Below are 14,198 nucleotides of genomic sequence, written 5' to 3'. Positions count from 1 at the left end.
AATCTCATTACCCCAAGTACCTAATCTCTCTAATATATAAAGCTTTCCAAATCCCACTAGACCAATGGCTCATAAATTTCAAATATTTTTCAACATAACAAAATGTCAGTGAAACAAGAGAATTAATCCCTTCAAGTTATGCATTGGTTAAAGCAATATAGCAGAAGATGAACTGAATGCCTGGAATGTTCTGGTTTGCTGGAACGTATGATTGAGGTGGCATAAATGAATAATAGCATTAGTTATCAGTGGGGCTACCTGATGGCTGTCTTCGTTATCCAGCCAATTGCCACATATCAGTTCAATCTGGCACATTCAGCTAGAACAGTGTGGGTGGTTTTTTTGTTTGCTTGTTTTTGTTTGTAAGTAGACTTCCCAATCAGTGTGGAGCTCAATGTGGAGCTCAAACTCATGACGCTGAGATGGAGACCTGAGCTGAGATCAAGAGTCAGATGCTTGACTTAGGCACACAGGCGCCCCAAGAACTGTGTTTTTATAAGAATATTTTATGCTTGTTTTTTTTCTAATTTTCATTGCGAACCAATAATTTTGTAAAATGCAATAAATATAAAGATCAAAATCTAAAAATATACAAATAATAAGCTCCCCAATTTTTAACATTAGTGTCCATAGACAAATTTCAATAAAAGTAGAACAAACATACCATAGGGAAAAAGAAAATAATTTAAATGCCATAAGCTCTGTTTATTTAAAATAGGCATCTGGGAAATTAAAAGAAGAATTGCTATTACACAAAACTTTTTGTCACCCTACAATCACTATTAACAAGAAGTTATGACTGAAGTACTAATGTTCATATTAAACACCTATATATATATATATATATATCATTTGAATGAACACTATGTATATTAATATTTGATGTGACAAATGAATTTGTTTCTTGCTTTTTACATAAATATTCTAAGTTAGATTGACAACAAGATGTTTCTGTAATAATGTTTATAAGCCCCATTTTTATTTTGTTTTAAAAGCATCTATTCTAGAGAATTCAATCTCACAGACATATATTGATGCGAGATAAGAAAAGATTTTAAAATAAACTTCAGTTAAGCCCAAGATACCCATATTTAACTTTCAGACAACATGAAGCATGTTTCAGACAACATAATCCTGTTTTAAAATTTCATTTTTACTCTATATCAGCAGGCTTTTCTAATAATTTATTCTGTGAAGTTTTGGTTACATTTAAATTTTTTTATGAAAACAAATAGGTTTTCATACACTTTTTAGCTACAGTTGAAATACTCACCTGGAAACACCACACATGACCTCCACCTGTGTGTACAACCTCTACAGAGGCTGTCCTGCAAACATCTTACAAGGAAAGCTCTCCAGTACCTGATCTCATCTATATTTATTCAAGGAACAAGTACACTGATCACATGTTGTATGTCCTAGTAATACCAAATTGCTATAATTTCTATAATTAAGAATCTGTTCCTTGCTTTGACTCTCTCTCTCGCTTTCCCCCTTGCTCGTTTGTTCCTTAAATTCCACATGAGTGACAACATATGGTATTTGCCTTTCTCAGACTGACTTCACAGTATGATACTCTCTAGCTCCATCCATGTTGTTGCAATCTGATCGTCACCAGACTGAAAAGAGAGATGGGTGCGGGATGGCTGAAATGGGCAATGGGGATGAAGGAGTGTACTTGTGAACACAGAGTGATGGACGGAACTGTTAAATTACTACATTGTACACCTAAAACTAATGTAACACTGTATATTTACTAACTGGAATTTAAAACAAAGTAGTTACTAAACTCTCATCTTAAAGCTGAGATACATCTTTTCAGCAGACCACATTCAGCTGCATGTTCACAGTAGAAGCACTTACCTAAAGAAAACAATGGTCTGGCAAGAACCCCCGAAATGCAAAACAGGTAGGCTGTCACTTAAAACCAACAGTCTTTAGTTTTTGCAATCAACCCGCCCCTTTCTTCCAGAGGAAGCATCTCTCCTTTTTCCTTGCTCCAATTACTCTTACCGGATCAAAACTGTTTACTTTATTTACACTAGGGTCTTAAAACTCAAGCACTTGACTGAGGTTTACGTAATTCAGCAGAGGAGAGGAAAGCTTGAACTAAAGAATTTATTTATTTATTTATTTGTTTGTTTGTTTGTTTATAGACCACTAGGTGGCAGCAGACAGGAAAGGCATAATTTGGACTAACCAGTCTTTCTACCAGGGTAGATTTATCATTTTTGACAGGTACTGCCAGGAAAAAGCCCATCTGTAGTCACCCTGGAGAACATTGAGGGTGTTTTTTGGTTTTTTGGTTTTGGTGTGAGATAGGAAAGCTACTTTCTCATTGTTGTTTTTCTTGGTCTATTTTTCTCTCCTCTATTAATTTTGTCCTTCTAATGCTCTAGGTGGGATTTCAGATGACCTATTGCAGAATTTGAGACCTTTATATCCTGTGACCTTTAATACTGGCTAGGTAATTGAGTTGGTTGGGGGCGCCACAAAACTGGCTGTGCAAAATGAGTAAGTTCTTTTTTTATTTCTTTATCTTGAAAGTAACAGAATTACACTGCCCATATCACCACAGGGTTTATAACATCCTATGGCATGTCTTATTCTTTTAACCACTAACAGTAGCTTTAAGTTACTTGAGTAGCTTAACTCAAGGCAAATTGATATATTTTTGTATAAATTTTATTTCATTACTTATTAGGCTCATTGAAGTGAATTTTCAACCCCAGCAGTGCTAAGGTACAATATTGAGAGTCCTGGCAGATGGAAAAAGCACAGAATTCAAAATCAAAGCCAAATACCCTGGCTGGAAAAGATTCAGAATCTTCAAGACTTCGCCCTAACACAGCATTTATCCCTTTGGAGTCTTCTCTCTGACTACTGTTTGTTTTATTTGGAGTGCTTTGGGCTGTTCTGAAGTTGATATCATTGATCTCAATTACCCTTGGCTTCAGAAATCGAGCTGGTTGGAGAGGAAGGTGTGCCAAGTTACACTCTTCCTTATTCCTTCAGGAGTCCCTCGTGTTCTGCAGCAGCTCTCCAAGTCCAACCTTTTCCTCTTTATTTCTGTTTTTCAAAGTGTTATCATAGTATTTAAAAGCCAATCTCATTATATGACAGAATGTACATTGCTCAAAGTAGCAAATCCTATGGCTCGTGATGAACCAGTTTTATTTCCTTTTTGTTTCAAGGTTAAAAATGCACAGTGAAGAAGATATTTGCATTTATTTTCATGAACACAACCCTGGAATAAATTACTGCATATCTATGAAGTGCAGATGGGACTCCTGGCTTCAAAAGGTCCTTAGAATGCTTCTCTGGAAGCAAATAAATTGTACTTACTTTACATATTATTATTTCACACAGGGCATTGAATGAAAATATTAGTTACAAAGGTACAAAGGTACCAGAGGTATTATAAATTAATGTTTCTGTATTTACTGAGTATATAATTTTAGTCTTCATAGGAGCAGTTAATAATTCTGGGTAAGTGCTAACATCTGCATATTATGTGAACTATTTAGTTTCAATCATAACAAGTTCACTTTATGAAGGACTATCAATATGAGAGACTTGAGGAGGCAAGTGCATAGCTACTCAATTATAGAAGCATTCAAAGAGAAGGTTCTTCTCTTTTATGTCTCAGCAAACCTACTAAACCAAAGTCCATGTGAAGTTCTCTATTTATCCAGAATTTCACACTAAGCAATATAGAACATGATGACATCTCCCCAACATGAGCAAGTAAGTGATAAAATGAAAGAATGGTCCCTATTAGAGTCGGTCAGAAAAAGCTAAAGGGAAAATTCACTGATGTTCAATATTAAATCTCCCAGGCTACGGATTTATAATTCAGGGCTTCATTTAAAATGTTTTTCATCCCTATGCTTTTTTAATGTTTGCCACTCTACTCCTAATAACCATTAACCCTAGGAATTTTTAATCAATGTTAATGGGAGGAAACAAGGAGTTGTATTACAGAAATTTGTATCCTTCTTCCTTTAGAACCACAAAGTCCAAAAGGTACTGTAGCCAAGGTGAGTAAGTGCAGGAACATTACCAAAACACAATGAAGTGAGATAGTATGTGATAAGGGGAAATTCCTTAGGAGAAGATGTCAATGAGCAAACATACCTAACATCAAATCTTCTGTGCAATGAACAAGTAGAATTAACACGCAATTACAAAACAAAAAATTCCAGTCACTAACCCATTATTTTACACGTATCTTTTTGAATTCTAATAAATGGTCTATTATTAAGCCAATAAATAACTGGATGATTCATTAGTTAACTAGAAGTGAAAACCTCGGGTCAAGTTAAATTGTGCTTTTATTTGCAAGGAACTACCCGAGAGGTGAAAGATACTCCAGCTGGATGATAACTTAGGAATATCAATGCGAGCACTATCATTATGCAGATACAGATTTTCAGAGTGTACCATAGCTAAATTTTTAAGTAATAGCAGAGGTGAACAAAATCACCAACCTATGACTCTTCTAGTCCTTTTTTCTCTGCACTCTGCCTTCTCTTTAAATTTTTGTTATCTAACAAAATTGAAATGATAACTAACTCATGGTCTTCTCCCTTAATAACCACTGTTCTCAATCATGATTTAGATGCAAGAAAGCAAAGGAGAAACAGAAATGGCCATTAAGCGTTTATTGCATAAAGATATTGTACTGGACACTCTTGCATACTCTACATCATAAAATAATTACACTGCCCTGTAAGCTATGTTTCCTCCCATTTGGTTTATTACTAGCAAAAACGAGACTTAGTAAAATTAAAGCACAATGCTCAAGATTATATGGGTAGTAAATATTGCACCTGATATTCAATTTAAGGTCTGATTGACTTCAAGATGAATTCACTTTTCACTAAAAAAAGGTGTGTATGTGTGGTGGAGCATAGCTATAATATAAGATCAGGCTTTGTACACTGATCTAGATTTTTAAAAGCTATTTTGTGATTCATCCAAAGATAAATGTGCTTAGCCATAAGGTGGGGTTAGAATGCACTGAAACCTGACTTCATCCCATGTCCACAGTCCATGGGGAACCAAAAACATCTAGGTGTGTAGGTCTCAGGTCAGAGGAAAGGTAGAAATTAATTTTGGACAAAATCCTTAACCGAACATGTATTAAAAATCATGCGAACAGTTACATTTCATTCCTATATATATTTGTCTACCCCGAGTCTATAATGACTATGTATCAATAGTAGGCTCCTGGTATTTTGCCATTTGCACACTATTATTGTCCTCGTCAGATTAAATCATTGTTATAAAGGTAACTGCCATCATATGTCTAAAACAGTGATAATTCTAATGGCATTTGGGGGAACTGGAAAGTCATCTGTGTGTTTCCTCTCACGGTCTCCAACAACTTGGGCCAAAACAGACTATAGAGGAACTGTACTAGGAACACCAGCTCCAAGTGACCACACTTTGGTTCTCTTTTGAAAGTAATTTTTGAGTCTTAAAAATCATTCAGTGGATTTCAAGACGCCAGGAGGTAACAATGTGAAAATTACATCTCCTGTATATACCCATATATTTCAGGTGGATTGAATGGCTTACATTGTGTGCAGCTTAGGTGCTCTTAGTATCAAACTAATGGCAGAGAAAAATAATAAGTCAATTAAAAATGGTACAAGTAATTGGTTATAAGAATGTTCTACCTTTTCTAGATTAAAAGTGCTAACACTATTTGTATTCTCTTTATATTTTGTAATAAGATATTTCATCCAGCAAATCTGAACTCAGAGGATAAAATTAAAGGCTTAAAAACTGTGCAGAGAAATGGAAGTGGTAAATAAGAAAACAGCCCTCATGCTTAACCTCATGCTTAAATCCCAATACAGTGGAAGATCAAAGAGAAGTGCTACTTTATTTGCAAACTCACTTACTTTTTAACCCACTGAGCCACCCAAGTGCCCAACTCACTTACTTTTTAAACCATCTGTGCCTTATGGAGGTATGGGCTTAAAAGACAGTCTCTAGAAATGTTAAAATAAATATGTTTTATAGACAAATATTATCTTGAATAAAAGAAGAGAGTTTCAAAGTTCCTAAATTTTGATACAAATAAACAATTTTGATACAAATAAACAAAACTTATTTTGCTAAATTGTGATCTTAATATTTCTACCAAAGGAAAAATCAGAGGGTAAATGGAAAATGGATTTGAAAGTTTATTTATTTATTTAATTGGTGGTGCAGGGTGAGCAGGGAGTAGCAGAGGGAGACAGAGAATCTTAAGTAGGCTCCACACCAAACGTGGGGCCAGATGCAGGGTTGGATCTCATGACCCTGAGATCATGACCTGAGCTGAAATCAAGAGTTAGATGCTTAATGGACTGAGCCACCCAGGTGTCCTGAAAATGAATCTGATCTAGGATAGCATTTTTAGTGCATCTATTAAAATCCATTGTACATTAGAATGACAGAAGTCAGACATATCTAAAGCAAACTCCAAAATATAATTTAATTAGCCGGCATATGTTAAAGTATTGACTCAAATTTGTTCCCGCAGTTGTTCTTACAGAAAGATTTCTATTTTAATAGCATCTGCAGTAACAAGCCTTGCACTCTAAAGATGATCTCTTAGCTTGCAAATCTTTACTTCAGTTATTTATTTTACTATTGTTACCAAATTCAGTTCACAAAGCTGGTAGATATATGCAATTTATGTCACAAATGATTCATAAATATTAGGAATGTCTGTTCCAAGAGAGTGCTTTTTAAATAGCCAGGAAGATGGCCCATTTTATGGGAAATTTTCTCATTTTTTTGTATTACCACTACAAGTTGTAAAGACAATACTAATTTTGATAAGCATATTGCATAACTACTAAATTGAAGTCAACATTGTGTTGGCTTTGCAGTTTTAAAGAACATCTGATATTAAGCTAGAAAGAGACATGTTCTTTATGTGAGCAATTTTTGTAAACATAGGCAAAATCTATTACTCATCCTTCCATGGACCAGCCTACTGATAGGTGTCTAAGTCTGTATATATGGTTGTGAATCTTATCATTTTTGCTCCAGAGCCATGCATATATACCCCTTGCCTGTAAATAATAATATACTAGTTTTATGGTTTCGTTCTAATGTTTGTTTGTAGTGGAGAAATAGGTTGAAATGGGATCAGAAAAAAATTTAAAAGACTGTGCTTCAAATTACTAACAATTAAACCAAAATAATCACAAGACAGTAAAGTTTCTCTTGTTTTATAGTTCAGCTTAATTCAAATTAACAAACTTAACAATAATTAACTCATGAGCTATTGTACGAGGTCCTTTAGTTCAGAAGAATAAAGTAACTTTAAGCCATTTTCAGTTAAGAGGAATAATTCTCCCAGGAAATAAAGAAAAGAAAAAAAGAAAGAAAATAACAGCGTGCCTGGGTGGCTCAGTGGGTTAAGCCTCTGCCTTCAGCTCCGGTCATGATCTCAGGGTTATTGGATCTAGCCCCATATCAGGCTCTCTGCACAGCAGGGAGCCTTTTTCTCCGTTTCTCTCTGCCTACCTCTCTGCCTACTTGTGATCTCTCTCTCTCTCTCTCTCTCTCTGTCAAATAAATAAATAAAATCTTTAAAAAAAAAAGAAAGAAAGAAAGAAAGAAAATAACAATGACCAAAAACAAAACCCTCTTCCTTAGGAAATCAACACTATGCCAAATTTTTATTCTTTTTTTATTGTGGTAAGACAGATATCAAAAAATTTACCATCTTGACCATCTTTAAGTGTACAGCCCAGTAGTGTTAACAACAGAGCTCTAGAACTTTTTCGTCTTGCAGAGCTGAAATTCTGTACACATTGAACAATTCCCACTCCCCCTTCCCTTGGTTTCAGGTAACCACTGTTCTACACTCTATTTCTAAAAGTTTTTACTTTAGAGACTTCATATAAATGAAATCATGTAATTATTTGTCTTGTGTGCTTTATTTTGCTTAGCATAATGTCCTCAAATTTCATTCATGCTGTAGCATATAACAGGATTTCCTTCTTTTTTTTAAAGCTAAATAATATTCCATTTTATGTATATACCATATTTTATCCATTAAATTATCTATTAGTCTATAGATGAATATTAAGGTTACTTCAATTTCTTGTCTATTGCAAATAATGTACCAGTGAACAAGGATGTGCAAATCTGTCTTCATTATCCTATTGTCATTCTTTTGGATACATACATTGAAGATTACTGGATTACATCATAGCTCTGGTTTTAGATTTTAATGAACCTCCATACTGCTCTCCATTGTGACTGCACATTTTATATTCCCTCTGAAAGTATACAAAAGTTCATCTTTTTAACAATTGTTATTTTCTACTTTTTTTTGGTAGTGGCCATGCTATTCATTGTTGCATTGATGGTGTACATCTGTTTTTAACATTTCTTGACCATTTATGTATCTTCTTTGAAGAAATATCTATTCATGTCATCTCCCAATTTTTTAATTGAGTTATTTGGGTTTTGTTAGAAAGTTGTAGGAATTAGTCATATATTCTGGATATTAGCCCCTTATCAGATATATAGGTTACATGTTAGAAAAACCCTCCATTGCCATGGACAAGCTATTAAAAGCAATTCTGCTAAGGACTCAGAACAAGAGGAGAGCTGTAGGAAAAAACCTCAGTCTTGTTAAGGAATAAGTAGATTCTCGCAAGAGTCATGAACAGAATATTGGTAGGAAGATGGATGATTAAGGCCTTTCTAATGGGGTTTCAAATGAAAATAAGGAACATATTTTTGGAAACCAAAGGAAAGGCAATTCTTGTTACAAAGTGGCAATGAGCGTGGCTGGATTTTGTGTGTGTCCTTGTGTTTTGTGGAAGGTAGATCTTATAAGTAATACAACTGAGTATTTGGCTAAGGAAATTTCTGAGCAAAGTATAGAAAAAACTGCCCGGTTTCTCTTGAATGCTTATCATAAAATCTGAGCACAGAGAAAAAATTTAAATACAGAATTATTGGGGCACTTGGGTGGCTCAGTGGGCTAAGCCTCTGCCTTCAGCCCAGGTCATGATCTCAGGGTCCTGGGATCGAGTCCCGCATCGGGCTCCCTGCTGAGCAGGAAGCCTGCTTCCCCCTCTCTCTGCCTGCTGCTCTGCCTACTTGTAATCTCCTCCCCTCTGTCAAATATAAGTAAAATCTTTAAAAATTTTTTAAAAATAAGACAGAATTATTAATAAAAAATAAAACAGAACTTAAAATTTTGGGAAAAATTCAGCCTATTCATATTGCAAAAAATGAGAAAGCATGTTTGGAAGAAAACACTAAGATGTGACCAAGTGACCCTATGATAAGGAAATTTAGGTGGGTATAAAGATAAGACCATAAGATCATATCTAATAAATGCAGAAAAAGCATTTGACAAAATACTTTCATCATGAAAAAAATCTCTCAAAGAGTTGTATATTCAGTAAAAGGAATGTACTTCAGCATAATAAAAAAACATATATGACAAGCCCATAACTAACAACATACTCAAAAATGAAAGGTTACAAGATTTTTCTCTAAGATCAGGATCAAGGAAAGCATGTCCAATCATACTGCCCCTGTTCAACAAAATACTGGAAGGCCTAGGTAAGCAGTTAGGCAAGGGGAAAAAAAAAAAAAAAAGAATCCAAATCAGAAAGGAAGAAGCAAAAATGTCTCTTTGTAAATGACATAAACTCATATATAGGAAATCCTAAAGATTGGACCAAAACCTAATAAGCTAATGTAGCAAATTACAAGATTAAAAAAATACAGAAATCAGTTGCATCTCTATACACTAATAACAAAATATTTGAAAAGAAAATAATTCCATTTATAATAGCATCAAAAACAATAACATATTTAAGAATAAATTTAACCAAGGATGTTAAAGATATGGTCACTGAAAACTGTTTAAGACATTGATTAAAGAAATTGAAGAAGACACAATAAGTGGACAGATACCCATGTTTATGAATTGGAAGAATTAATATTGCTAAAATGTCCATTCTTTCCAAAGCCATCTCTCTACAAATTCAATGTACTACCTAATAAAATCCAGCAGCATTTTTTAAAGAGAAAAAAAATCCTAAAATCTGTATAGAACCACAAGAGAATAGGCAAAGAAATAGCCAAAGGAATCCTGAGAAAGAACAAACCCAGAAATATCGCATTTCCTAACTTCATACTGTATCACAAAGCTATAGTAATCAAAATGGTATTGTACTAGCATAAAAATGGAACAGAATTGATAACTGAGAGGGAAACCCACACATACACAGTCAGCTAATATTTGACAGTGGAGTAGTCAGTACAAAAAGGATAGTCTCTTCAATAACTGGTGTTTGGAAACTGGATCATTACATATGGAAGAAAGAAATTTGGCCCCTATCTTACACCACTCACAAATATTAACTGGAAATGAATTAAAAATGTAAACATATGAACATTAAAATTCCTAGAAGAAATGATGGGGGAAACCCCCTTGGCATTCTTTTTTGGGTATGACACCAAAAGTACAAACAACCACAAAAGCAAAAATATATAAATGAGATTACATCAAACTAAAAACTTCTGCACAGCGAAGAAACAATTAAAGGCAACTTTATTGAATGAATGGAAAGGCAACATATGAAATGGAAGAACCTATTTGCAAGTCAATATAGCTAAAAACTGGTTAATACTCAAAATACATAAAAAATTCATACAAACCAATAGAAAAAAAAAGTTAAAAATGGGCAAAGGTTCTGAGCAGACATTTTTCTGAAGAAAACATGCAAATGGCCAAGAGGTACATGAAAAAATGTTTAGTATTACTAATAATCAGGGCAATGAAAAATCAAACCACAATGAGATATTACCTCACACTTGTTAGAATGGATCTTGTCAAAAAGACATGAGATAATAAGTATTGGTGGAGAATGTGGAGAAAAGAACTCTTGTACATTTTTGATGAGAATGTAAATTGGTGTAGCCACTATGTAAAATAGTATGGAGGTGTCTCAAAAAATTAGAAATAGAGGGACACCTGGCTGGCCCAGTCACAGAGCATGCAACTCTTGATCTCGGGGCCATGAGTTCAACCCCCATGTGAGGCACAGAGGTAACCTAAAAAATTAAAAATAGAATAATCATAAGTTCCAACAATCTCACAACTGGGTATATATCCAAAGGAAATGAAAGCAGAATCCCAAAGAGATATCTGCACTCCTATATTCACTGCAGCATTATTCAAAATAGCTAAGATATGGATACAAATTAAGTGTCCATGTATGGATGAACAGAGAAATATATGTAAATAAAGAATATGTATAATGGAATATTATTCAGTCACAAGTAAGAAGGAAGTTTTGTTATTGGTGACAACATGGATGGACCTTAAGGGCATTATGCTAAGTGAAATAAGTCAGAGAAAGAAAATACTGCATGCTATCATTTACATGTAAAATCTAAAAAAAAAAAGCCAAACCCACAGAAACAGAAAATGGTGGTTGCCAGGGACTGGGGGTAGGGGAAATGGGGAGTTAGTTGTTGGCAGGGTACAAACTTTCCATTATAAGGTGAATTAGTTCTGGGCATCGAGTGTACAGCATGGTCACTATGACAACAGTGTATTCTATACTTGAAAGTTGCTAAGAAAATACACCTTAAACACTCTTTTTTCTAAAGATTTTATTTGAGGGAGAGAGAGAGTTGGAGGGAAGGGTAGAGGGAGAGAGAGTTCTAAGTGGATTCCGTATTGAGCACTGAGCCCTACGCAGGGCTTGATCATGACTCTGAGATCATGACCTGAGCCAAAACCAAGCATCAGCCACCCCACCAACTGTGCTACCCAGGCATTCTGATCTTAAACATTTTCATCACAAGATACGTATATATAATATATATATGAGATGATGGAGGTGTGACCTAATTCCATTGTAGTAATTATTGTGCAACATGTTAAGTATATAAAATTATCACACTGGATACTTTAAACTTATGCAATGTTATATATTGATTATATTTCAGTAAAGCTAGAGGAAATAATATGACTCAAAGAGAAATCAGGAGACAGGAAGGAAGGGTCTTCTGAGTCATGGACAATGAGCAATAGAGGACCCTTTCCCAGACGCAACAAGACCAAAGTCCATTCAGACAGCACCTAACATCAGTGACCAGCATAGGGAATGCTTACCACATCTGTCCAAAGAATTTCAGAAGTTCTGTGTGGGTCAGTGACTCACCACTACGGGTGTCATACCCTCCCCCTCTCTGAATCTGAATGTTTTTAGTAATCCCATACTCATTCTCCCATGGTTTAATGTAATTTTCCTTTTTAGTCCACAGATCACTGGATAAAGAGGAGCCACATTCTCACCTAATATGAAGACAACTGCATATCAACCCAAAGATCCTATACTTGGAGAATGACACTATGACCAGATAGGGATTTTCAATTGTCTTCCTTGGGGTGGGAACAAGTGTATTTCTGCACGTGGGAAAGAGAGTGAAACAAATACCTGGAGAACAGAGGTTGCCTGAAGTAATCACTACCCAGTTCATCAAGTGTTCCAAGTTCTCCTGGGAAAATAGTAAAGCAGCATGTCTTGGAGTCAGGTGTGGCCAAAGGGCTAGTTTCATCCAATGATGTGTGAGCAGAGTGGCAGGTGCTATTTGTGGGTAGAAGCTCTAGAGCTAGTGTGGGATTCTTCACTCTATTGACCTGGCTTACAATGCTCTTGATGGTGGCTGCTCCCTATTCTGGGGTACTATGTGGACACAAGCAGAGGAGAGCCCAGATGACTATGCTACACATGGTCTGACACCAATGAAAAATATCTGTGTTTCAAACCACTAAAATGTTTAAGGCTGAGTTTTATGTCAGCATCACCCAGCCTATCCTGATGGATACGAAAAGTTAAATGTTTTTTAATTCGAAGACTTTATTTTCTTACAGCAGTTTTAGATTTACATAAAAACTGAACAGAAAGTACAGAGTCCTCATATTGTGGCCTGATTCTGGCCCTCCCGTGGTTTCCCCTATTACCATTTGCAAGAATGTGGTACATTTATTTGTTGCAACTGATAAGCCAATGCTGACACACTATTATTAACTGAAATCCACAGTCTACATTAGAGTTCATACTTTCTATTGTACATTCTATGGATTTTGATAAATGTATGCACCATTACGGTATCATAGAACAGTTTCACTGCCCTAAAAATCTCCTGTGCTCCACCTATTCATCCCTCCTCACAACTCTTGGCAACCGCATCAATCTTTTTTATCCCACCAAAATAAAACAAAAGGTTTCTGAGATTACCAATAAATTATGTCTTCTTGCACAGCAGATTAATAATTATAAATGTTAGATTAATAATTATAAATGTTAGCTTATTTCTTAAATCAAAGGATGTATAAATATTTTGTCACTTCTACTTTTACTAAATTGGCATTCATAATTAAATGTTTCATTGTATTTGAAAAACATTATTTGTTCAGCACATTTAATCAATGTACTTCTTTTTATGCTTTTATTAAACCTTGCTTCATTTTTCTATTCCCAGTCCTGAAACCGCCCCCCCCCCTCCGAAGTGGATCTTCATTATTTCTGGCAACATTGTAAATGTCTTCTATTCTAGCTTCTTACCACCTTTTCCTCTCTAATCAATCATCTCAATTATTGCTAGGATATTCCTTAATTTAGAAGTCTGATCATTTCTTTTACCTTAGCAAAAATAATTAATGATGCTCCATTCTGTGCTGATAAAGTCGTGACCTGACCCACCACCCCATTACCTGTAGTACCTCAGTCAAAACAGCTTGTGTTCCCTGAGTTGTTACTACAACCTCTTGCTTTTGCTTGCCTTGAACTGCCTTTCACCCCATTCCTCTGCTTTAGCTTAACATTTTATATTGTATCCATAATACATACATACAAAAAAAATAAGCAACAAAGTGCTTACACACAATAGAAAAAGATGTGATCACTTGGGAATTCATAATATATAAGTATATAAGTCAAGGAAGAGGATATTGCCGTACACCAGAAGCCCTACTAAATGTCATCACTGGTCTGACCTTTGTGTTAATCATGTCTTCATTTTGTTTCTGTTGTTAGTTTTACCCCACAGTTATTCATCTTCAAGCTATAATGCCTGGTAATGCATTTTCAAATTTTATATCAACTATGGAAGTATAGAATTTTTTCTTTTTTTTTCTTTTT

Source organism: Mustela nivalis (assembly GCF_964662115.1).
Source record: "Mustela nivalis genome assembly, contig: HAP1_SCAFFOLD_1983, whole genome shotgun sequence".
In the NCBI taxonomy this organism is placed as follows: Eukaryota; Metazoa; Chordata; class Mammalia; order Carnivora; family Mustelidae; genus Mustela; species Mustela nivalis.
The sequence above is the reverse complement of the archived record's forward strand: the minus strand, read 5'-3'. Positions refer to the sequence as shown.